We start from the raw sequence: 25,812 nt of genomic DNA, 5'->3' as shown, positions 1-25,812 counted from the left end.
TTGGAACAACACAGACAATGCTGGAGAAACTCAGCAAATCAGACATCTATGGAGGGGAATAGACAGTGGCCGTTTCGGGTCGAGACTCTTCATCAGGACTGAGAAGGAAGGGGTCGGCATTCCCTCAGTCAAAGCAGTAAACAAAGCGACACACGAGATGTGATCCACACCAATCCCGATGGGAGCGGGAGAGCCAAGGCAACTACATGCAGGTCCTCATGATTAAAAATATATATTATTTATTTACAGATAGATTATAGGTTATAAAACAGGCCCGCTTTCCCCTTCAGCCACTGATCAAACCGAAAGTACAAGCATTGACGCAGACGCATTTTGTTCCTTCGCCCTCCGCCCCGACTAAAACGCCTAACTGGCGGGCGGGCGGGCGGACGGCGAATGCTGGGTGACTTGGCCTGGCCCCGGCAGGGATCGGTACCTGGTTCAGCCGCCGCACATTCTCCAGCCGCGCCACCCGCTCCGCTCCGGACGCTGCTCGCGCTCCCCGCTCGATCTCGGCTCCCCGCACACACCGCCGCAAAGGCGCGCTCTGTCGTAAAAGGAGCGCGCTTCCGCTTCGCCGGGGTTTCTCGAGCGGACCGGCAGGGGCGCCGGCCGCGGAGGGTGGTATTGCGCTCGGATTGCGGAAGGCGCCTGTGTTGAAACCAGCGACGGAATGCTGTCGCGGACGGCTTAGTTAGATAACGAGTCACTCCCTAGATGTAGTTAGTTCGGAATGGGCGAGTGAGGCTGTGTCGGACCGGTCGGTTAGGTAACTTTTGCGATAACCAGTGGTGGTATTTTTCCAATGCCTCCCGCAGGTAGTACGATACACCAGGAGCAATCTCTCTGTTCCGAACTTTGTCATGGGAAGAGAATACAGGGGAAAAATACTTCAAGGATGTGCTCTTCCATGTCCTTGATGAAGGATTTGGGCGCGAAACGTCGACTGTTTTATTCCTCTCCATTGGTACTGCCTGACCCGCTGAGTTCCTCCAGCATTCTGTGTGTGTTGCTCTGGATTTCCAGCATCTGCAGACTATTTTGTGTCAAGGATGTGCTCAAAGCCTTGCAGAAATTATACATCCCTGCTGACCCCTGGGAGCCTCAGACCCACGATTGCTCAAAGTGGATAAGGACGTTCGGAGAATCTTAAGGCGGTACATTGAGAATGCACCGAGGTCCATCTTAGGTGATGGAAGGAAGTAGCAGAAGGCAGTACCATCTCAAAGCCTGTCCCGTCTGTATTCCCACTTCGCTACCTCTCGATGCAAGTCATGCTGGGTCCCGAGGGAGTGCCTGATAGTAAGTGATGAGTCTATGAATGGGACTGTAGTTGACCAGTTAGTTAAATAATGGGTGAGTCTGGTGGGCAGTTAGGCGATGAGTTGTGAGGTTGAACAGTTTAGTAATATATAAGTAAGTAAACAATAGAGCAGATCTATTGCTGATGGACTGGTTGGTTCTGGACCAGATCAGGGAAAGAGTTGGTGTAGACGGTTATGTGTGAATTAGCAACTGAGTGAGTTGATGCTGAACTAGTAAGGTAATGACTGAGTGGAGTTGTGTTGGGTGCTTAATAAGGGTGAAAAGCTTTGTTGAATTTTTTTTAAAGGGGCATGAGGAAGTGCCACGTCTCTTAAGTGTCTATGTGAAACCATTAGTGAGCTGAACTAAATAATGCATGACCTTTTACTGAATGAGGATGTATCAAGTTGACAAGTTAGTAAATAGGAGCATTCTGTACTAGCTATTTATTTAGAGATACAGCATGGTAACAGGCTCAATGAGTCTATGCCACACAATTAAACTTTTAACCAATTAATTTACTAATCCTGACATCAGATAAACTGTACTGCTTGGTGACTGAATGAAGCTCTTCTGCTCTGTAAATTCAGTAGGACAGCATAGTGCTTTTAACCAGGAGAGTGTGGTTTATTTTGTATCAGTTGCTAAGTGCTGCTACGATTCTGAATTGGTTAATGAGTGGGCCTGTTCTGTGGTTGCGCGGCAATATTCACACCGAATGTCATTACTTGATACCTCGAACACAAAACTGTTAGAGAATCTCAGTGGGTTAAGAGGCATTTGTGGAAGCAAAGGGGTGGTCAATGTTTCTGGTTGAGACCCTGAATCAGTTAAGTTTCTGTTTTGCACCGGATTCCAACATCTGCAGTCTTGCATCTCCACTTTCTGCTCTGTACCAACTTAGTGAGTTAGATGGATTGGAACTGTTCCATGTTGTTTAGTGCATGGAGAGTTGTTTAGCACCAGCTGATGATCGAAGGGGAGGAGTAAATTAGTAAAAAGTTTCAAAAATGATTATGATTATGAGGACATTTTATTGTCATTTGGTAATACATGCATTAAGAAATGATAAAATGTTTTTCCAGAATGATATCACGAAAAACACAAGACAAACTGACTTAAAAACTAACAAAAACCACATAATTATAACTGTTCAATTGTTATAATTGTTCAAACACGCTAACTTGGAGGAAAAATTGGTGAGACCCAACGTAGATAGGGAGACCGCTTCGCTGAGCACCTACACTCCGTCTGCCAGAAAGAGCGGGATCTTGTAGTGGACACCCATTTTAATTCCACTTTCCATTCCCATTCCAATCTGTCTGTTAATGGCCTCCTCCACTGACATGATGAGCCCAAACTTAGTTTGGAGGAACAACACCTTGTATTCCATCTGGATAGCCTCCAACCTGATGGCATGAACATCAATTTCTCAAACTTGTGGTAATGCTCCACATCCCCCCCCCTCACCATTCCCTCTCTCACCTTATCTCCTGTCCAACCATCGCCTCCCTCTGGTACTCCTTCTCCCTTTTCTTTCTTCCGTGGCCTTCTGTCCTCTTCTATCAGAGTCACCCTTCTCCAACCCTGTATGTCTTTCACCTATTAACTTCCCAGTTCTTTATTTCATCCCTCCCCCTTCAGGTTTCATTTATCACCTTGTGTTTCTCTCTCCCCTCCCCCCCCCCAGCTTTAAAATCTACTCTTCAGCCTTTTCTCTCTAGTCCTGCTGAAGGGTCTTGGCCCAAAATGTCAACTGCTCTTTTCCATAGATGCTGCCTAACATAGTTCCTCCAGCATTCTGTGTGTGTTGCTTGGAGGAAAATTTGTCTTAATTTCTTTAGTCTGCCGAAAATGTCGAATAAAGTTGAGGTAATGAATGGAAGTTAATCACTGGAGAAAAATGGGCAGTGTAGATTAATACATTTGCCAAATAAAGTGTTTGTAATTGGATATCTTTTAACTAAAGAAAGGGAGGATGCTCAAGTAAGGTTAAATTTACAGACATAAATGCGAAGTTCTGCAGAGGCTGGAAATCTTGAGCAAAATGCTGGAGGAACTCTGCAAGTCAGGCGATGCTGCTGGAATGGGAAGAACATTGATGCTTTGGGCTGAGGCCCTTCAGGATTGGAAAGGAGGAAGTCAGAATAAGAAGTGAGGGAAGGGCTGGCAGTTGATGGGTGAGAACAGGTGAGGAGGAATTTAGATTGGTGGAGGAGGGGAAGCTGGGAAGAGATAGGTGGAAAAGATAAAGGGCTGAAGAAGAAGGAATTTAATAGGAGACAGTGAACCATGGAAGAATGGAAAGGAGGGTAACCAGAGGGAGAAGGTGAGGAAGTGAGAAGGGATGAAGGTAGCTGGATGGGGAATAGAAGAAGAGTAGGAGGGAGGTGAGTGTGATGACAGCATGTTAGAGAAATTGATGTTTATGCTATCAGGTTGTGGGCCACCCAGATTTCAGGTTCATTTATTTATCACATGTACATTGAAACACAAAGAGAAATGCATTGTTTGCATTTAAAAGCCAATGTAACCTTGGGATGTGTTGGGGGAGTGCCTGCAAGTACCTTTCTGGTGCCAATATAGCATGCCCACAATATTCAGCAGAATTACACAAGTAATGAGCAAAACAAGCACCTTTCCTCCTTCCCTACCCACACGCACACACACAGACCTCCAACCCAGGACAGGTTGCCTTTGGACTCCAGTGAACTCAGTATCTCACAGGCATTGGGCCTCGGACTTCCCCAATGGACTTGCAGACTCAGACATCAGGCCTCTGATTTCCAGAGCAGCCGACCCAGGATTCTGACCTAAATATAAATTAGATGCTGTTCCTTCAACCAGAGTTTCATGACAACAGAGGAGGCCATGGACAGATATCAGAATGGAAATAGAAAATTGAATTGAAATAGGTACCCCTCTGGAGATCCTGTCTTTTGTGATGGACAGAGTGAAAGTGCTCAATGAAGTGGTCCCCCAATCTACGTCGAGTCTTATCAACGTAGAGGATGGAGCACCAGATGCAGTAGATGACCCCAGAATACTCTCCTCACCTGGAAGGACTGTTTGAGACCCACTTACAGAGTTAAATAGTAGGAGAGAGATCAGTGTGGAGGGACGAGCGGACAAGGGGATTGTCTAAAGAGCAAACCGTACTGAACTAGATGGGTGGGTGGGAAAGTGGTGGGATCTCATTGTCAATGTCTGAAATTGGAGAGAATTATCTGCTAGATACGGAGGCTCATTGGCTGGTAGGTAAAGACAAAGGAAACCCTATCGTTGCAGGACTGCAGGAGGATTTAGAGTTTTGAAGCAGTTTAAGGTAAAGTCAAACAGATCGTGGCTTTAAACAGAGCATTTATTGCCCAAGATGACATCAGGAAAAAATTTGAGTTCCACCTGAAGGAACTATCTAAATGGACAAATTGTTCTGAACAAGGTAAATTAATTATACAGAATACTAAATAATCTTGAAGCAACAATTACTGGTTTAATTGCAGTGTGAGCAATCTTGGGAACAGAATAATACAGTTTACTTGATCCAGAAATAAAAGTTCACTTTAAAGGCTGATTTATGCTTGTGTGTCAACTCGACGCCGTAGGTACGGCGTTGCCACGAACCCTACGCAGAGCCTATGCGGAACCTTACGCTGTAGCCTGACATGCACCTCTCCCAAAATGTAACTACGCGTCGCAGCAATGCAGACCGCAACAACTGTGATTGGTCCGCCTGGTAGCATCGCATTTCCTCCTACGCTGCAATAGCTTCCCGTTGGCTGACTGAAGGACAAGGAAGGAACTCTGGCTGCAATGCTTTCCATAAAGCTTTACAGACCTCCGAAATTATGGAGGACACATTTCGCTTTTATGAAAAATGACGCTCACTTTAAAGACTACCATGACCATGAAGCCTTGCACGGGCAGGTGTGTGCGCATGCGCGATGTGCACGAATTGCAGAGCGATGCAGACACACCAACACACATCTATAAATGGTCGCAACGCGCGTAGGCCACTTGCATAGGTTACGGTGTCAAGTTGACGCACAAGTATAAATCAGCCTTAAGATGTTGATGTAGACAGCCCAGAAAATCAGGACCTAGACTCCAAATGTTGGAGCTCAGAAATAAAAAGGCAGAAGCTGCATATTTCTAGATCACTGGACTGGTTCTAAAGAAGGTAGGACCTGTACAAACAGGAGGGTTGCTCCAGAAATGAAATGGTTCCAACAGCTTTTTGTCTAGCTTTGCTAGTGCTGTTGAGAAGGGTTTAAACTAGTTTGGCGGGGTAATTCCAGCAGGCACAGAAATGAGGGGTGTGATAAGGCAAATAGGTGGAATACAAGCTAAGGCATCCATTTTAATGCAATGATTCAGACTAATAAAGCAAGTGAATTGAGAGTTTGTTTGGCACTTGAGCATATGATGTTGCTGCTGGTACAGAGATGTGCTGGAAAGAAGATCAGGACCATCAAATCAGTATTGCAGGGTACAGAAGGAGAGTGTTGCTTTAAAAAATGCAATCTTGATTGAGGAGTTCATTACTGCATTAATGAGGGAGAATATCCTAGAAAGTTATTCAATTGAAGTCTTGAATAGAGCTGAGGATCAATCAGGATGTGGTCACTCAGGTGATATACTACAGCCATCCAAAAAAATCAGTAGGTGGTGGAAGAGGAGATTATAGAAAATTTGCAGAGGTGTGAAAGTAATGGGGTTGTGGTAATAGGTGCTTCAACTTCCCTAATATTGAGAGCTCCCAACATTGCTCTAACATAGGTCAGTGATAGCTTGAGGTAAAAACACCTCATTTCCTGTTTAGAAACATAGAAAATAGGTGCCATTCGGCCCTTTGAGCTTGCACCGCCATTCAATATGATCATGTCTGATCATCCAACTCAGAACCCTATACCAGCCTTCTGTCCATACACCCTGATCCCTTTAGCCACAAGGGCCATATCTAACTTCCTCTTAAATATAGCCAATGAACTGGCCTCAACTGTTTCCTGTGGCCGAGAATTCCACAGATTCACCACTCTCTGTGTGAAGAAGTTTTTCCTAATCTCGGTCCTAAAAGGCTTCCCCTTTATCCTCAAACTGTGACCCCTCGTTCTGGACTTCTCCAACATCGGGAACAATCTTCCTGCATCTAGCCTGTCCAATCCCTTTAGGATTTTATACATTTCAATAAGATGCCCCCTCAATCTTCTAAATTCCAACGAGTATAAGCCGAGCCGATCCAGTCTTTCATCATATGAAAGTCCTGCCATCCCAGGAATCAATCTGGTGAACCTTCTTTGTACTCCCTCTATGGCAAGAATGTCTTTCCTCAGATTAGGGGACCAAAACTGCACACAATACTCCAGGTGTGGTCTCACCGAGGCCTTGTACAACTGCAGTAGTACCTCCCTGCTCCTGTACTCGAATCCTCTTGCTATGAATGCCAGCATACCATTTGCCTTTTTCGCCGCCTGCTGTACCTGCATGCCCACTTTCAATGACTGGTGTACAATGACACCCAGGTCTCATTGCAGCCCCCCCCCCTTTCCTAATCGGCCACTATTCAGATAATAATCTGTTTTCCTGTTTTTGCCACCAAAGTGGATAACCTCACATTTATCCACATTAAATTGCATCTGCCATGAATTTGCCCACTCACCTAACCTATCCAAATCACCCTGCATCCTCTTAGCATCCTCCTCACAGCTAACACTGCCACCCAGCTTCGTGTCATCTGCAAACTTGGAGATGCTGCATTTAATTCCCTCGTCTAAGTCATTAATATATATTGTAAACAACTGGGGTCCCAGCACTGAGCCTTGCGGTACCCCACTATTTACTGCCTGCCATTCTGAAAAGGTCCCGTTTATTCCCACTCTTTGCTTCCTGTCTGCTAACTAATTCTCTATCCACATCAATACCTTACCCCCAATACCGTGTGCTTTAAGTTTGCACACTAATCTCCTGTGTGGGACCTTGTCAAAAGCCTTATGAAGATCCAAATATACCACATCCACTGGTTCTCCCCTATCCACTCTACTAGTTACATCCTCAAAAAATTCTATGAGATTCGTCAGACATGATTTTCCTTTCACAAATCCATGCTGACTTCGTCTGATGATTTCACCGTTTTCCAAATGTGCTGTTATCACATCTTTGATAACTGACTCTAGCATTTTCCCCACCACCGATGTCAGGCTAACCGGTCTATAATTCCCCGGTTTCTCTCTCCCTCCTTTTTTAAAAAGCGGGGTTACATTAGCCACCCTCCAATCCTCAGGAACTAGTCCAGAATCTAAAGAGTTTTGAAAAATTATCACTAATGCATCCACTATTTCTTGGGCTACTTCCTTAAGCACTCTGGGATGCAGACCATCTGGCCCTGGGGATTTATCTGCCTTTAATCTCTTCAATTTACCTAACACCACTTCCCTACATGTATTTCCCTCAGTTCCTCCATCTCACTGGACCCTCTGTCCCCTACTATTTCCGGAAGATTATTTATGTCTTCCTTAGTGAAGACAGAACCAAAGTAGTTATTCAGTTGGTCTGCCATGTCCTTGTTCCCCATAATCAATTCACCTGTTGTTGTCTGTAAGGGACCTACCTACATTTGTCTTAACCAATCTTTTTCTTTTCACATATCTATAAAAGCTTTTACAGTCAGTTTTTATATTCCCTGCCAGTTTTCTCTCATAATCTCTTTTTTCTTTCTTAACGAAGCCCTTTGTCCTCCTCTGCTGGACTCTGAATTTCTCCCAGTCCTCAGGTGAGCCATTTTTTCTGGCTAATTTGTATGTTTCTTCTTTGGAATTGATACTATCCCTAATTTCCCTTGTCAGCCAGGAGTGTACTACCTTCCCTGATTTATTCTTTTGTCAAACTGGGATGAACAATTGTTGCAGTTCATCCATGCGATCTTTAAATGCTTGCCATTGCATATCCACTGTCAACCCTTTAAGTATCATCTGCCAGTCTATCTTAGCTAATTCACGTCTCAAACCTTCAAAGTTACCCTTCTTTAAGTTCAGAACCTTTGTTTCTGAATTAACTATGTCACTCTCCATCTTAATGAAGAATTCCACCATATTATGGTCACTCTTACCCAAGGGGCCTCTCACGATAAGATTGCTAATTAACCCTTCCTCATTGCTCAATACCCAGTCTAGAATGGCCTGCTCTCTAGTTGGTTCCTCGACATGTTGGTTCAAAAAACCATCCCGTATACATTCCAAGAAATCCTCTTCCTCAGCACCCTTACCAATTTGGCAGATTGTATTAATTGGGACTTTAATAGGAACATATGGCTTAACCCCTGGTCCTTTTATATGAATGTCATCTCATTTGGGTAAATGCAGTATTCAAGTTTACTGAACTATTTAATCATAACCCTGCACCAACTTCCTATTCAATCCCGAGAAAAACTTATTACTCAGAATTTACATCTCCATCTTTAATTTCAGTCTCGTGAGGCCAACGTGAGAGTATCCTTCAGAAGGGGGAACCCACAGAAAGCATCTGGCCCAGATGAGGTACCTGGCCAAGTTCTGAAGACCTGTGCTGATCAACTGGTTGGAGTGTTCACTGATATCCTTAGCTTTTTGTTTCAGCAGTCTAAGGAACCCACCTGTTCTTCGAGAAGAACATGGTAACCTGCTTCAATGACTAGAGACCAGTAACACTGTTTTGCATCCACTGTGATGAAGTGCTTTGAGAGGTTGTTGATGAAATGTAACTGCTGCCTGAGGAGTGACTTGGATTCACTCCAATTTGCCTACTGACACAACAGGGCAACAGCAGATGCCATTTCACTGGCTCTTCACTCAACCATGGACAGTGAAGATGCATACATCAGGATTCTCTTAATTGACTACAGCTCTGCATTCAGTACCACCATAACTTATGGTGGTTATAACTTATAAGCTCAAAACTTATAAGCTCCAAGACCTAGGCCTCAATACCTCTTTGTGCAAATTAATCCTCTATTTCTTCACTTGCAGATTCCAGTTGGTTTGGATTGGCAACAATATCTCCTCCACAATCACCATCAGCACAGGTGCACCACAGAGTTGTGTGCTGAGCTCATTGCTCTCTCACTTAACACTTACGACAGTAGCTAAGCACAGGTCCAATGCGATATTTAAGTTTGCTGATGACACCACTGTCCTTGGCCAAATTCAAGGTGGAGACGAATCAGCACAAAGAAGGGTGAAACCAAAGAGTTGGTTATTGAATATAGGAGGAGGAAACCAGTGGTCCATGAGTCAGTCATCGTTAGGGGATCAGAAGTGGAGTGGGTAAGCAACTTTAAATTGTTCTGTCTTATTTTAGAGGATCTGTCCTGGGTCTAGCACATAAGTATTATTACAAAGAAAGGAATGGCAGAGCCTCTACTTGGAAGCTTGTGTAGATTTGGCATGACACCTAAAACTTCGACTTTCTTCAAGTTCTTGACATTCATGTCACCATCAGCCTCATCTGGTCTCTTCCTCAAAGATGTGGTCAAGAAAGTGTATCAGCATATTTGCTTTCTTAGGTGCCTGAGAAGATTTAGGATGTCTTGAACTTTTAAAGATGAGCTAAAGAAAATGTCCTTATGGGTTGCGTGTCAACCTAGTAACACAACAGCACTGTTCCAGCTTGGAGAGCGATAAACACTACAGGCTTGTCCTTTCCTTCCATCCATTCATCTTCATGGTGCATTGGTTCACAGGCTAGTAGTATCAAGGATGCTTGTCTCTCTGGCTATATCCTTTCTTCTGCCTCTGTTGTGGGGGGGGGGGGGAGGAGGAAGAGCTTGAAAGCCTAGATGTCCAAACTTATCAAGAACAACATTCCTGACTTCTATCAGATTTCTGAATTAGTCACCCCTACCACACCCCCTTTCCTGGTGATGATGCCACATTCTTGTGTTATTATTGGAATTGGTTTATTGTCACGTATTGAGATGCATTGAAAAGCTTGCATACAGATTAAATCATCAGATCAAATTTTGATATTTGCCAAGGATTTTGTTATTGATTTGGCCAAGGATAGTGGTGTCGTCAGCAAATTACAGATCAAATTACGTAGTGCATTGAGGTAGATCAAGACAAAATAAAATGTAGAATAAAGTATAATGGCTGCAGAGAATGTTTGCCTGCGTTACATTTTAAATTCAACCTCTACAGTCATTTTGGCATTTCTTTCTGCACTACTTCATGTTGCACTACAGTCTTTGCACTATGCTGCTGCTTTACGTTAGTATTATGTGTTCATGTACAAGTTCACCACCTTGAATCTGGCGTCAGTAATCTGGAATCTGGTTCGGACATAACTTTCACCAGTCTGACTTCAAATTTCCCGCATTGCCGCACCAACCCGTCATCACTAGCAGAATCGGTGTCATTAGCAGAATTGGCTGTTGGCACTGTCTTTAAAAGAAACAAGTCATTACTATTATTCTGCATTTATTTTTATAACCTGTGCTTATGTAGCTCCAGTCATGTCTTCATTGAATAAATGAGCCAGGTATGATTTGTAGAGGGCTATTTCAAGGATGAAGAGACAATTTTGAACAAGGTTGGAGGTGACATTGGATGCACGACAACTCTGGCAGGGTTTGCAAGACATTACTTCCTGCAAAGCAAAACCCAATAACATGAATGGCAGCAATACTTCACTACCAGATGAACTCAACGCCTTCTATGCCCGCCCATCTGGAAACTTGGGCGATAGCACAGCTCCTATCCTATGGGGTGAGGCATCACAAGCCAGTCGGATTGGTAAGGAGGGGCCAAAGTGCGTGAGCACCCCTTCTGAAGTTATGAGTCTTTTAGTTTCTTGGAACGCTTTCTCACAGCTCTCAGTCCACTTCCATTGTGTCCCTGTCTGTAATAGTGCATTTAGTGGGTGTAGGACTGTGGATAGGTTGGTCAAGAACTTGTGGTAATAGTTCACTAGACCAAGATGTGCTCTCAGCTGAGACACGTTTTCAGGTGGTGGTGCCTTAAGCACGGCTTCTATCTTGTCTTGAGACATGTGTAAGCCATCTTTGTTGATCACATGCCCACAGTATGAGATTTCCTTTTTGGAAAAACTCACATTTCTGTCGATTATCTCTGAGCCCATATTCTCGTAACCTGGTGAGCACTTGTTCAAGGTTAGAAAGATGTTCGTTGTCATCTTTGCCAGTGACAATGATGTCATCCAGGTAACACTGAGTCCCTGGAATCCCCTGCAGGACCTGGTCCATTGCCCTTTGCCAGATTGCAGGAGCTGATGCTATCCCAAACACCAACCTGTTGTACTGGTAAAGTCCTTTGTGTGTATTTATTATCAGGTATTTCTTGGATGCTTCATCAATTTCCATTTGAAGGTAAGCCTAGGCCAAATCAATTTTTGTGAAATGTTCCCCTCCTGACAGGGAAGCAAAGACGTCCTTAATATGAGGTAGAGGATACTGTACTGTGCGGAGCACTGGGTTAACAGTCACTTTAACGTCTCCACATATGTGCACCTTGCTTGGTTTTCCTGGTTTAGTGCTGGAGGTTTTCTTCATCACTGGAACAATAGGCGTGGCCCATTCACTCCAATCCACCTTTGACAGGACCCCAGTCTGCTCCAGATTTTTCAGCTCTGCCTCTACTATAGGCCAGATTGCATATGGCACTGGTCTGGATTTGTGAAATTTTGGACATGCATTTTCTTCAATCTCAGTCTTTGCCTTCATGTGCTGAAATGTTCCTATTCCTTTCATGAACACTTCCTAAGAGTCAGCAAGCATTTGTGACAGTCTCTCAGATGTAGCCTTGCTGCCCTCCTTTGCTGACACAACTAGTGCCTTGATGGTGTGTCAATCCAACTGGATTTTTCTGAGCCATTCACGTCCCAGCAACGGTGGTCCTCCATTTCTCGGTACATAGAGGCTCAGCTGCTGTGTTTTGTCTCTGTAGGTCACTGTCACTTTAATTTTACCTTTGGGACGCACTCGCTGCCCTGCGTAAGTTTTTAGCAGTAGTTTAGTTTGTTTCAGAGGTAAGTGAGAAAACAGTCGTTTGTAGTCGTGTACAGAGATCACTGTTAAAGCTGAGCCTGTGTCCAACTCCATTTTCAGTCTCACGCCTGCCACTTGTGGAGTGACCAATATTACTCTTCAATCATCTGTTTCTCTCACGCTGTGAAGTTGGAGACAAGACAATTCACTTTTGTCTGAGTCGTTTTCATCAGAACTGCTTTCTTTCATTTTGTGTACATTGTTGTATTTTCCTTTCTGGGGTTCCTTGTTTCCCTGTACTCGTCCTTTTTCTGCTGTTTACTAGCTTTGCATACTCTGCCAATGTGGCCCTGTTTGCCACAGTTTTGCATTCTTTATCTTTAAACCATCACTCGGGGTCATGTGACATGTTCCCACAACAGTAACATTTCTTTCCTTAATTTCTGTTCAGTGACATTTTATTCGTAGCATATTTCAGAGATTTTTGTTGTATCTCTGAAGCACCCCGTGCTGCTGTTTCCAATGATATTGCAATATTCAGCGCCTTCTCTAATGTAAGGTCTTTTTCACACAAGAGGTTCTTCTGTGTGGTTTCACAGTGCATGCCACACACTAACCTGTCCCTCAATGCATCTGATAGACCAACTCCAAATTGACAATGTTCTGATAATTTGTGCAATTCAGCACAATATTCAGAAATGCTTTCATATTTGCTCTGATTCTGTTTGTGAAATTTAAATCTTTCAGCAATGACCAGTGGTTTGGGGTTTAAATGCTGTTGGAGAGTGTCCACTATTTGCTTGAATGTTTCGTCAGCTGGCTTTTCAGGAGTTAACAAACTCCGTAGCAGCCTGTATGTTTTTGCTCCATAACACTGAGGCTACATCCACACTAGACCGGATAAATCCATAACCGAAGCTTTTTCTCTTCGTTTTGACCCTCTGTCCACACTGAAATGGCGTTTTCCTTCCCTGAAAATGGAGCTTTTCTCAAACACTCTCCAGAGTGTTTAAATCTGAAAACACCGGTTGGATGTTGTAGTGTGTGTGGGGTAACTGGCTAATTTTAAAAACGCTGTCATGACGTGCTGGAACAGATGGTGACGGCAGCGCGGCATTTCATTGTTTTCTTGACGCAACCTCCAACACCACAACAATATCTGACAATAGATGTGTAACAGCCTAATGTAACATTATATAGAAATACAAGATAACACTGATGCAGACATGTTTTATACATTTAACAAGGTGCTTTATCAATGTATTGCTTGTGCAAACATTCAGTAGATGCAATTGTCACTTGTGCCCAGTAACTCATTTTATTGCACATGTTAAATACAGCAAAATAAGACAGAAAGACATGGCAAAAGTAAAGGCAAACAAATGAGGTAACAGCAAGTTTCACTTTTGCCCAGTAACAAGCCTTACTGCGTTTAGTTGTAGCTGTCGTCCCTTTCATCGGTGAAGAGACTATGGCTGTAGGAAATGTTTCTGGACAAATGTGCACCAAGTCTTTCGTTTGGCAATTTCCTTTCAAGTTTTTCTAGTCTGTAACTGGACAAACGCGTACCAAGTATACCGTTTCCTCTTCACTTGTTTTCTGTGTGTCCTGCGCATGCCCAGTAGGAGGAGATTCGCCCAAATACCCATTTTAATGTGGACGGAGGTATTTTCAAAAACGCCTGGTGTGGATGCCTATCGCTTTTATGCAAAACCGGCATTTTCAAAATTATTCGGTCTAGTATGGACGTAGCCTGAGTAAGGTGCTGGCTTTCTTTTCATCATTAACACCGTTAGCATCACAATATAACTCCACTCTTTCAATGTAAATTATCCAGTTTTCAATGCCACTATCAAATGTTGTAATGGTTCCAATCATCGCCATCTTTGTAATGTTAATTTAGTTCCATTTTTCCTTGTTTTATTTTTAGCTAGCTCCTTGCAGTCACTGCACATTCCACTTGACTCGCGTGTCCTTTTTGCTAGTGCAACAAGTGCACTCTGTCTAGATGCATGTGTCGCTCCTTTTCATCTCCCTTCTCTCTCTTCTCCGAGTGTCGTTATCAACTAAAACATGGCATTCCGATAAGATGTAGGTTTATAATTCTCGTCACCAATTTGTTGTGTATGTGGCCTGTTTACACAACTAAGTTATTAATAAAAACGCTGGAGACGGGAACTAAGTTTCATGGTAGAGTCCGAACTTTGACTCACACACACACACACACACACACACACACACACACATCCATATGCGCCTAATAGCGCATGCAAGGATGTGTTACTAAAACATAAAGTAATCCCTTATAATGTAGGCTATACAGTACAAACAGCAAACTAATTTAATTGTTTCAAGCAACACACATCAAAGTTGCTGGTGAACGCAGCAGGCCAAGCAGCATCTCTAGGAAGAGGTACGGTCGACGTTTCAGGCCGAGACCCTTCGTCAGAACTAACTGAAGGAAGAGTTAGTAAGAGATTTGAAAGGGGGAGGGGGAGATCCAAAATTTAATTTAATTGTTTAATGACCTCTGTAATTGCACCTTATTAAAGAGCTTCACAAGTCCAAATAAGCTCATTTATGGTTCACTCTTATTTCAAAAAAAATTAATGGATAGATCAAACATAATTTCCCTTCCAGCAAACCATGTTAACAATTATTATTTTCCAAGCGTCTTGTTTCTACTATCTTAAAAATAAATTCTGGTCTGGAGATCCCTTTTTTCTCTAAATCTTTGTTCTTAAAATGTGGGCTACATTTACAAAGTAAATTCATCTTTTTAGAACACATTAGTGAGATTCACAGTGAGCTTTAAAACATAATTCAATTGTTGGGGTTTTTATTCTTAACTAATCATATGTACATTGAATCAAATTATGTGAAATTGGCTTCTGGGCTGATGGCTGGTAGAGGGGTAATGAATCACCAGTCTGGCACTTCTGACAAGATGGTTGCAAATGCTTCATGTTTTGATATGTTAAAGTGACAGAGATAATGGCCTTCCAGCGTATCACAAATTTTCCTCCTCATTCTCTACTCTCTTAAATTGTTTTGTTCTAACTATAATCAGTTCTGATGTTACAGGAACAAAAGTAGATGTGAAGATTTGAGCTCCTTCACTGGTAGTACAATTTTGATAATATTCTAACATATCTGTATCTAACGTATCTGTACCAGGATGTTAGCAGACTCAACAGATTTTCCCTCAATAAACTTTACGCTCTGGCAATCTAGTGTGGTAAATAATAGTTAATTCCGCATTTTTTTTGCCTTGATTGTAGGTGTGGACTCTATTAGGATAAGTCATGCGATGCTTGAGCTCAACAACGTTTTTAATGCTTTGTTTCTCCTGTGAACGGAGCTCCTCTGGAAGAAGAAACATGCTGTGGGAGGTTTGAAATATGCAGGAGTGCTTTGCCTGTGCTGGGAAAATGGGTCATTGTTTACAGACCCTGCATTGAAAACGTATACACTGCATTATGCAGCACAGTTTCTAGTAGTATTTGTATATAAGAAAAATGTTAAGCTTTTCCATTATACCATGATGAATCCACTTGAGAACAGGGAAGTGCATTTTAAAGAATGTTGTTAATCACTACCATGGTCTCCCAAAAGAATAACACTGAACCTTTGCTGTTTGACTTTTTACAACTGGGCTCCAGTTATATGCATCTCCATTCATATTGTCTCTATTTTGTAAATCATTCCATCAAGCCAATAAAAATGACTTTGTTGTTAAACTTTGAATTTGTTTCTACTGTGCTATCTGCTGGTGTACAAGGAATATTTGTTTGCACACCTCTCCGTAGTTAGTTATTTAAACGTTGCTAATACATTACTGTTTTGATACGCACCGTTTCCCTGCACATTGATGGGAAACTAGGATTTGAAGTAAAACCACTACACAAAGCAGCATGGTGGGAACTCCATTTGCATTTGAATTTGCTGGTTGTGGTGATCAATAGATTCTTTTGTAAGATGATCCTATTGAAAATGGGTGGTGAGAAAAAGTTGTTTGCAGAAGATACTGAAAGATTTCTTTGCTTGAACCCAGTAACAATTTCTCATGGAAAACAGTGGGGTTCTTAGAGACTTGACCATGCATTAACATTTGTAATTTAAGAAATGTTGACATTCATGCCAATTTATTCATAACAGGAAGGACAATGTGTTTTAAATATATAATAAAGATGAATGTGCCCTTCACTTTAAAGATTCTGAAAGCATATTTAGAAGCTTGAAAGCAATTTAAATGTTATTCTCCTCATCTAATTTTAAAATAGCATTTCATAATGGCCACTGTCTTTGCAAGCCTTCCAGCTTCAAAATAGACCACCAGAGAACCAAAACATTTACATATTTGCCATTTCTGCTTGTATTAAAAAGGAGAAAAGGAACATTGTTTTCGTCAGGGAGTGATACAGTTCAGAAACAGGCTCTTAGGCCCATAATGGCCATGCTAACTATTTGGATATTTATTGTAACCAATTAATCTATCAACCCACAAGTTTTGAGGTTGTGGGAAGAAAATAAAATCAGTGTGGCAGAGACTCAAGTTAAGCTTATTTTTCCAAGTAGAAATACAAGGAGGTAAGCAGAGAATAATTATTTTTCTTTTAGAATCATCACAAGCACTTAAGTGCAGGCAACACACAGAATATAAATTATACAAGACTGTGAAGAACAGAGGTAAAGAAAGAGGTTGAGAATTGAACGGGTTGTTCAGAGGCAGTGTGTAACCCAAGTTCAATTATAAAACTCTTCTATTTTCGTTTCACAGTTAAATCAATTTTAGACAGATGACTATTTTAATCATTTTGCCTCAAATTACTAAGTTGCAAATTATTCTTGACTTCTTCCACTATGTCCTCCAATTCAATATGTCCAAATTCTAAATTTGTAAATTATCGTAACCTGCAGAATCTTCAAATTTTTAAGTAGTGACTATCTGAACTACAGATACTGACATAGTTCTTCATGTAATCTCTCATCCAATTTGGATGCAGGCTACAAGCTACAGCGTAAGTTAAACCAGGTAGGGCATAGACAATGAATGATAGTACCCTGAGGAGTGTCGTACAACAGAGAGACTATAAGTACATGTTTCTTTCAATGGCTCATAACAGGTTGACTGGTGAAAGAAGGCTTTTGCAGACTAGCCTTCATCAGTCAGGGCACTGAGTATACAAGTTAGATCATTATGTTATAGCCACAGAAGATGTTGCAGAGAACATGTTGCTGTGCAGTTCTGATCGCCCAACTATATGAAAGATGTCATTAAGCTGGAAAGGATGAAAAAAATGTACAAGGATATTATTGGAGCTTATTCCTCTTTTGCACTATATTTTTTAAAATTTGTAGTAATTTTTATACCTTGCACTGTATTGATGCCACAAACAACATTTCATGACGTTGGTGACAACAAACCTAATTCTGAGTTATATAGAGAGCATATAGTGTTTTATAAAATCATGAGGGATGTGGATAGGGGTCAATTATCATGACCTTTTTCTCCTGCAAGCCAAGAACCAGAGGGTTTGTGTTTAAGGGGAGTGAGGAAAGGTTTCAAGGGGATCTGAAGGGCAACTTTTTCCATACAGAGGTGATGAGTGCAGTGTACAAAGTGAGCTGCCGGAAGAAGTGATAGAGACTGGTACAATATTTCAAAGATATTTTGACAGGTACATAGATAGAAAAGGTTTAGAGAGATATGAGCAGATGACTAGCTCAGGTGGTCAACCTAGTTAGCATAGACAAGTTGGGCGGAAGACCTGCTTCCATGCTGTATAACTATCACTCCAAAGAATCCCCAGCCCTGTCCTGACGAAGGGTTCCGGCCCAAAATGTCGACGCATCATTTCAACTGATGCTGCCTGACCTGCTGAGTTCATCCAGTGTACTGCAAGTGTTGCTTTGATCACAGCATCTGCAGATTATTTTGTGTTTACAATTCCCATTCTTTGGCTTGGTCTAATTTATTTATTTATTTTATTGATACAGTGCAGAATAGGCCCTTCTTGTCCTTCGAGCTATGCCACCCAGTAGTCCCCCATTTTAATCCTAGCATAATCATTATAATGACCGATTAATCTACCAAAAGGTACGTCTTTGGGCTGTGGGAAGAAACCAGAGCACTCAGAGGAAACCCACACGGTCACGAGGAGAACGTACAAACTCCTTACAGGCAACAATGGGAATTGAACCCAGATCACCTATACTGTGAAGCATTGTGCTAACCAATACACCACCCTATGACTATTGGAATTCAATTTCTGATGTATTAATCAAGCTGATTATTTGATTTATTAATGACCTAGAATGTTAAAGGGAGATGATCTTATTCTCATTGAAGATGGCCTCTATTGTCAAAGGCCAATTGTAGTGTAAATGTTGTTCCCAGTTTTTTAGTCTTTGTTTTACAATTCATATTACTTCTACTAGCTAATGCACATGCACTGCTTCAACTGGTGAATTGCAAAACAATACTGTGTGATTGTCGCGGGTTTTGAGTTTGTGGAGAAGGTAATCGATCAACTAAGGCATTTCTGCAGCCGCTGTTAGAGATGTTTGGCTCCCATAACTGAGCACCTTCTGGAACTTATGGAAAACCATGGAAGGTGTAATAATTTAAATATTGCCAGAGCATCTAAATCAAGGCATGGGTAAAATGCAATTTGTTTTCAAAGCAATTTCAAATCTCTTATCTGTTTGGAACAATTATGTTTGAAATATTCACATTTGGAATCAATATGAATACCCTTTCTCGACAAATCTCGAGTATTTTGCATGATTACATTGTTTCACAATTGGTTGATTTGTTTTGATTACATTGTTATCACAAGCTGCTAGTATATTTTTCTCATTTTGCTTTTAAAAGTTTACCCAGTGCTGGATTGACTGCGTGGTGAAACTTACTAAGTTATGCATTCATTGGTAACTGACTTATTCCTGTTGCAAAGTGACGGCTTGAATGTTCAAAGATTTTTAAAAAGATATTAAAATGGCAAATTTAAAGTTTTTTAAAACGCAAACCACAACAGGAAACATAAAGTTAAAATTTACTTCGAATTAAATTAGGCCACAGGGTCAAATAGTGAAAGGTACATTTATTTCTTTATTACACAGATTTATAAAAATGTTTTAAATAGAAGTCGGCGATCATGGTAGAAGAGCTTTCGGCCATAATTGATGGAGTAATAGAATGGCTTTCTTCATCTTTAACTATCTCGTCTTTCATATAAAGATGTTTTCGACTAAATGCTCTTAAATTGAATAAAGACTTCTAGAAGCGGAGTGCAGAGAATGGAAATGAATTTGAGCATATTGAATAACACAGACTATACTGTTTAGAAATGCGTCAAAAAGGATGCGATTTATTCAAAAATTTCGTGTGGCACAGCGTGGAAAAGCATCGCTTTAATGAAGCGAGCTGATGGCACAACCCAGAGACTATCGAATGACTGAGCAGCATTGACTACACCGTGTGGAAATAACGTGCATTCCCATAGTCCGCGTTTACACGGAAATTATTGACCGACAATGATTGTTGCGCGGAAACCGGCTGTTATTTTGAAAGCAAGACAAAACTCCAGTAAGATGCCTGAAAGTACAACATACTAACTAGCGAGAAAAAGAAATTGCATCATATTTTGGAAGGAAGTGATCCACATTAGAATGCATTCTCCTTGCGGGGGAATTAAACAGTAAACGTTTCAGAAGTGGGTTTCTTTGAAAGTGGCCGTAGACAGGTGGGAGGCTCAGCTGATTGGAATAAAGGTCGAGCACTTGGGAGCAACTGCCATTCACAAAGGCAGCTGACTGCGGGAGCGGCGCCGCTTGGAGGTCGTGCGAAACGAGTGCGTGACGCCACTGCACACTGTGATTGGCCACTGTTCAGCGTATGAGGTGGGTCGCCCGGAGCCAGCGGCCAATTGCGCCGGAGAGCTGCCTGGTTGTGATGGTTTGGATTTAAAGAGCTGCTCCAAGGCGGCAGAGGTGACAACACGGGCGGGTCGTGACGACGACGTAAGGGGCATTTGGTGAGTAACGGTTACTAACCTCCCCTTCCAGCGCTCTAGTCGGCACCGGCTCTGGGCTCTGAGGATCTGGGCCGGGCTCTGGCTCTGCCCACTCTCCTCTGCTTGAGGCGGCGGCCGTATAGGCTTTAGGCAGCCGGTCGGAAGTCGTGAGGGGCTTGGCGTCATCCACCGGTCGGTCCCCGATTCTCACCGCCTATCGCTGCTCCTGTGCCCCACCCGGTGCCTGCGGGTGTATGTGAAAGCACAACGTTACATGAGACCGGCAACCGCTGGGTTTTAACTGCGAATCTGAGGGCAGCCGCAGTTTCCGGCCCAGTCGATCCTTGCAGACGAACTATACGAATTCCCTGACTCCATGTCCCTGGAATTTGCCACGTGTCGGTTTTCATATGGAACTCTCCCCTAACTTTTGTTTTTAATAAATTCTTGGATTTTTATCTGTGGCTATCGTCCTGCTTAGTAGCGATGTGAGAAATTTGAATCCGTAGTTCTTTTTTATTTCTGTGGTTTTGCTTCCTTCCGGTAAGTGAATAAGCCTATCCTATGATCTAATATTTTTGGACTCACTAGTACAACGTGGAATAATCAGAATCGGATGTGCTGACTGCATTGCACCCCTACGGCCATTTACAACAAGGACTTTTGCGGTTAGCCTGGTGCTTATTAGAATAGAGATATTTAGTATTTTTACGGGTGACTTGTTTTTATTTGGTTAGTAGCTGGCTATGTCCCCCTTCCATTTCCACGGGGAAAATAAAGTCACTAGTAATATCTGTTATTTATGTAGAATGTGCCTTTTCATTTTGCTTCAAGAATGCTGAATGTGGAAAAACCACCATCTGTAGATTTTTTTAGAAATCCGAAGCAACGCGCACAATGCTGGAGGAACTCGGCTTGTCAGGTAGCATCTATGGAAAAGAGCGAACAGTTGACGTTTCGGGCAGAGAGCCGCCTTCAGGACAGGACTGGGTAGTCCTGATGTAGGGTCTCGGCCCAAAACGTCGACTTATTTGCTCTTTTTTTCATAGATACTGCCTGGCCTACTGAATTCGTCCAGTATGATGCTGACTGTAGATGTGGAATAGTTTCTGTTGGGGATCAGTGGTGTCACTGACCTGACAATTTAAACGACTCAAACATGTGTTCGTATGATAATAGGATGTGATGTGGTATATTTTCTGTTTAATTGTACGGTAGATACAAAGTTAATCCCATTGACAAAAGCTTTCTAAGTAAAACATTTGCTATTATGAAATGCCTTAAATGAAAAGTACCACTGAATGGGAAGAAAAGTACCAGACAGTAACATCAGGTGTTCAGCACTGAGTGAATGCGGTAAGATTCCCAACTCTATGTAGTGTTTTTAAGTCTAATGATAGTGGAATTACAGGGGGACTTGGGCTGGAATATTTTGAGGGAATTGGCTTTTTGAAGTTGCTGAATGGGATAAATGGATGATATCGAGGGAGTGAGGCAACAGGCTGTAAATGAAAAAGCAAAGGCATCCATAGTGATAATAAGCAAGCGGTCATGTTTTGATCAAACAAGCTGTGTTTTCTTCATCCTGCTCCAGTTAAAAAGCATAAAACTGAGGGTTTTTTAAATTTTATGGGAATGGGTGTATGATTATGAATAGTTTACTGATTTAGTTTAAGATCCTGTATTTCAAGAGTTCTGGGTTTACTAATTCATTCTCTAAATGCTTCAACCAAATTGATTTCAATTGAAATTGCTCTATTTGTCCTTTTGTACTGCATTATGTGTAACAAGTGGCAAACCAGTTGGTGTGGTCTTTTGGGTCTTTGATTTCGTCCATGAAGCAAGATCTGTGGGATGTGTCTAAAAATTAAAGCGCATAGGATAATGTAATAGCTACTATGCAAATTGATTTGCATTCATGAAACCAGATGGGAATAAATGGGCTTTTCAGGGTCTAGGGTAGTGGTTGATCAGCTACTGCAGATATTGGTGCTAGACTTGCTTTGGGTGGGGAAGACTAATGTAACGTTTTTGATTAATGTAATCAAATGTAACATTTTGTTAATGTAAAGTCAGCCGACAATATGAAATTGGGTAGGGAGGGGGATCTAAAGATAGTTCAAGATCTCTTGGACAAGTCTAGTGGGTGATTAGATGCATGGCATGGAGGAATTTAGAGGTATCCCCTTTGGCAGGAGAAAAAGCAGGATTTTTTTGTATTCCTTCAAAGGACATGGGTTTATTGGCTAAACCAGCATTTAATTGCCCATTTAACTGCTGAAGTACTTGAGATGCAGGTATACCCACAGTTCTGCCAAGGAGAGGATTCCAGGGTTTGGATCCAGTGAAGGTGAAGAAATGGGAATATATTTCCAAGTCAGGATGGTGTGCAAGTCAGAGGACTGTTTGCAGCTGATGGTGTTGGCATGCTTTTGTTGCCTTTCTAGCTGGTGGAGGTGGTGGATTTGGAAGGTGCTGTCTGGGGAGTTACTTCCGTGCATCCTGTACAAGCTGCAACTGTAGTTTAGTGGTCGAGTTGTGGAGTTCGATCAAGAAGGCTGTTTTGTCTTGTATGGTGTTGAGCCTATGGGAGCGGCTCTCCTCCAGACAAGTGGAGGATATTCTCTCGCACTCCTGATGTGTAGATAGTGTACAGGCTTTGGAGAATTTGGAGGAGAGTTGGTCACTGAGATTCCTCACCTCCAACCTGTTCCTGTAGCTACCTTTTTACTTGCCACCTCAGTCCAGGCCTGGGTATGGTGCCGGTCTTGCTGTATTTTGATGTAGACTTCTTTGTTACTTGAGTCACAAATGGTGCTGAATATTATGCAATCAACAGCTAACATCCATACTTCTGGCCTTTATGACTGAAGGAAGGTAATTGAAAAAGCAGATGAAGATGGCTGGGCTCAGGATATTACCTTGAGAATCTCTTGCAGAGATGTATAAATGATTTGGATCATGGAATAGATGGCTTTGTTGCCAAGTTTGCAGATGATATGAAGATTGGAAGGGCAGGTAGTGTTGAGTAAATGGGTAGGATGCAGAAGGACTTGGACAGATACAGAGCATGGGCAAGAAAGTGGCAAATGAAATGCAATGTTGGAAAATGCATGGTCATGCACTTCGGTAGTACTTTGTAGAAATAATGTGCAGACTATTTTCTAAATGGGGAGAATATCCAAAAATCTGGGATGCAAAGGGACTTGGGAGTCCTTGTGCAGAACACCCTAATGGTTAACTTGCAGGTCAAATTGGTAGTGAGGAAGGCAAGTGCAATGTTAGCATTCATTTCAAGAGGTCTAGCATACAAGAGCAAGGCTGTGATGCTGAGGCTTTATAAGGCACTGTTGAGGCTTCACCTTGAGTATTGTGTACAGTTTTGGGCTCCTCATCTCGGAAGAGATATGCTGGCATTGGAGAGAGTACAGAGGAGGTTCACAAGGATGATTCCAGGAATAAAAGAGTTATGCAAGAAACATTTGGCTCTGGGTCTGTACTTGCTGGACTTCAGAAGAATGGGGGGGATCTCATTGAAACCTTTCGAATGTTGAAAGGCCTAGACAGAGTAGATGTGGAAAGGAGGTTTCCCATGGTGGGAGAGGCTAGGGCAAGGGGGCACAGCCTCAGATTAGAGGGGCGCCCTTTCAAAACAGATGCGGAGAAATTTCTTTAGCCAAAGGGTGGGGAATTTGTTTCCACATGCAGCTGTGGAGACCAGGTTGTTGGGTGTATTTAAGGAAGAGATTGATAGGTTCTTGACTGGACATGTCACCAAAGGTTACAGGAAGAAGGCTGGGAACTGGGTTGAGGAGGAGGAAAAAGGATCAGCCATGATTGAACGGCGGAGCAGACTTGAGGTGCCAGATGGCCTAATTCTGCTCCTATGTCTTGTGTCATGTGGTTAGGGTGATTGTCCTCCAACCGTGTCAATAATCTTCCTTTTTGCAAGGTGCGATTACAACCAGCAGAGAGTTTGCCTCTGTTTACCTTTGATTCTAGTCTGGCCAAAAGCCTGATGCTGCTTTTGACCAAGGTCATTTACTTTTGCTTCACCTCTGGAGTCTAGCTCTTGTCCATTTATTTTTTTAAAAATTTTATTTAGAGATAGAGTGCAGAATAGGCCCTTTGGGCCATGGAACCACACTGCCCGGCAACCCACGGACTTAACCCTAGCCTAATCACAGGGCAAATTGTAATGACCAATTAACCTGCATGTTTGGACTGTGGGAGGAAACCCACACTTGTGTGGGAAGAACGTACAAACTTTCTTACAGAAGAAGCCAGAATTGAACTCCAGCCTGAGCTTTAATAGCGTTTCACTAACCACTATGCTATTGTGATGCCACATATAGATCAAGGCTCTAATGAGGTCAGGAACTGACTGGTACCCAAACTAAGCTGTGTGCAGGTTGATGCTAAATAAGAGTTGCTTGATTGTGCTGTGAATTATTCTTTCTGTGACATGGATGAAGAGTAGACTAGTGGGTGGGGATAATTTTCCTGTTTGTCCTGCTTCTTGCTGACAGGATGTACCTTGATTATTTTCTGCATTGTGTTGTAGCTGACTGGAACATCTGGTGATTGAGAAATCTTACAAACATAACATGAATGAATTAACCAGGGTTCAGGATTTTAACTTTGTATGCTTGTAATCTTACATAGGAAAATTATGATCTTGTACTAACTATTTACAAGAACTGGCAGAGGAGCAGCTATTACTGTCTGGTATGGAGGGGCTACTGCACAGGACCGAAAGAAGCTGCAGAAAGTTGTAAATCTAGTCAGCTCCATCTTGGGTACTAGCCTACAGGACATCTTTAGGGAGTGGTGTCTCAGAAAGGCAGCGTCCATTATTAAGGACCTCCAGCACCCAGGGCATGCCCTTTTCTCACTGTTACCATCAGGTAGGAGGTACAGAAGCCTGAAGGCACACGCTCAGCGATTCGGGAACAGCTTCTTCCTGTCTGCCATCCGATTCCTAAATGGACATTGAACCCTTGGACACTACCTCACTTTTTAATATGCAGTATTTCTGTTCTTGCACTTGTAAAAAATCTATTCAATATACATAATTGATTTGATTATTTAGTATTTTTTCTCAGCAAGATTATGTATTGCATTGAGCTACTGCTAAGTTAACAAATTTCATGTCACATGTCAGTGATAATAAATCCGATTCTGATTATTTCAGGTGAAGTGTTCTTTGCTTCCTTTCCGCTAAATATCTCCATCCTATTTACTTTTCATAATCTAACGAGCAAACTAACCTGATGCCTATTCCACAAATCAAATTGAACACTTGTACCTTTGTAATTTCACACCTCATTTGAAATCCTTATCTACGGACTTGTTACTTCTAATTTGGGATTCCTCCATAATTCTCCTTAATTTCTGAATTCATAAATTCTAATCAAATGACAGTGCATTTGTGCTCAATTCCAATTTTTACAAAACTACAAGTGTTTTTTAATTAATATCAATGTTGCATGATTCAGAAATGTATCTTGCTAG

The 25,812-nt window shown here is 42.1% G+C and overlaps 2 protein-coding genes and 1 long non-coding RNA gene across 6 annotated transcripts in view; 2 read left to right on the top strand and 1 right to left on the bottom strand.

Annotated features, from left to right (window-relative positions):
* The window catches only part of LOC134352027 (meiosis regulator and mRNA stability factor 1), a 68,009-nt gene extending 67,427 nt beyond the window's left edge, over nucleotides 1-582 (bottom strand). For both annotated transcript variants that reach the window (XM_063059084.1, XM_063059085.1), the window contains exon 1: nucleotides 437-582. The gene's annotated coding sequence lies outside the window, so the exon portion shown is untranslated. The remainder of the gene's footprint in view (nucleotides 1-436) is intronic.
* On the top strand, nucleotides 493-16,097 carry LOC134352029 (uncharacterized). Its single transcript, XR_010019330.1, has 3 exons — nucleotides 493-1,302; nucleotides 8,769-9,602; nucleotides 15,562-16,097. It is a non-coding gene; the product is annotated as an uncharacterized LOC134352029 (long non-coding RNA).
* A 4,060-nt stretch (nucleotides 16,098-20,157) lies between these two features.
* Nucleotides 20,158-25,812, top strand: part of nde1 (nudE neurodevelopment protein 1) — a 36,896-nt gene continuing 31,241 nt past the window's right edge. The window contains exon 1 of one of the 3 annotated variants that reach the window (XM_063059082.1): nucleotides 20,158-20,319. The gene's annotated coding sequence lies outside the window, so the exon portion shown is untranslated. Of the gene's footprint in view, nucleotides 20,320-20,343; nucleotides 20,842-25,812 lie in introns of those variants that run through there. The other 2 variants (XM_063059081.1, XM_063059083.1) reach the window with 2 other exon arrangements.

Source organism: Mobula hypostoma, chromosome 9 (assembly GCF_963921235.1).
Source record: "Mobula hypostoma chromosome 9, sMobHyp1.1, whole genome shotgun sequence".
Classification (NCBI taxonomy): domain Eukaryota; kingdom Metazoa; phylum Chordata; class Chondrichthyes; order Myliobatiformes; family Myliobatidae; genus Mobula; species Mobula hypostoma.
The sequence above is the reverse complement of the archived record's forward strand: the minus strand, read 5'-3'. Positions and strand labels throughout refer to the sequence as shown.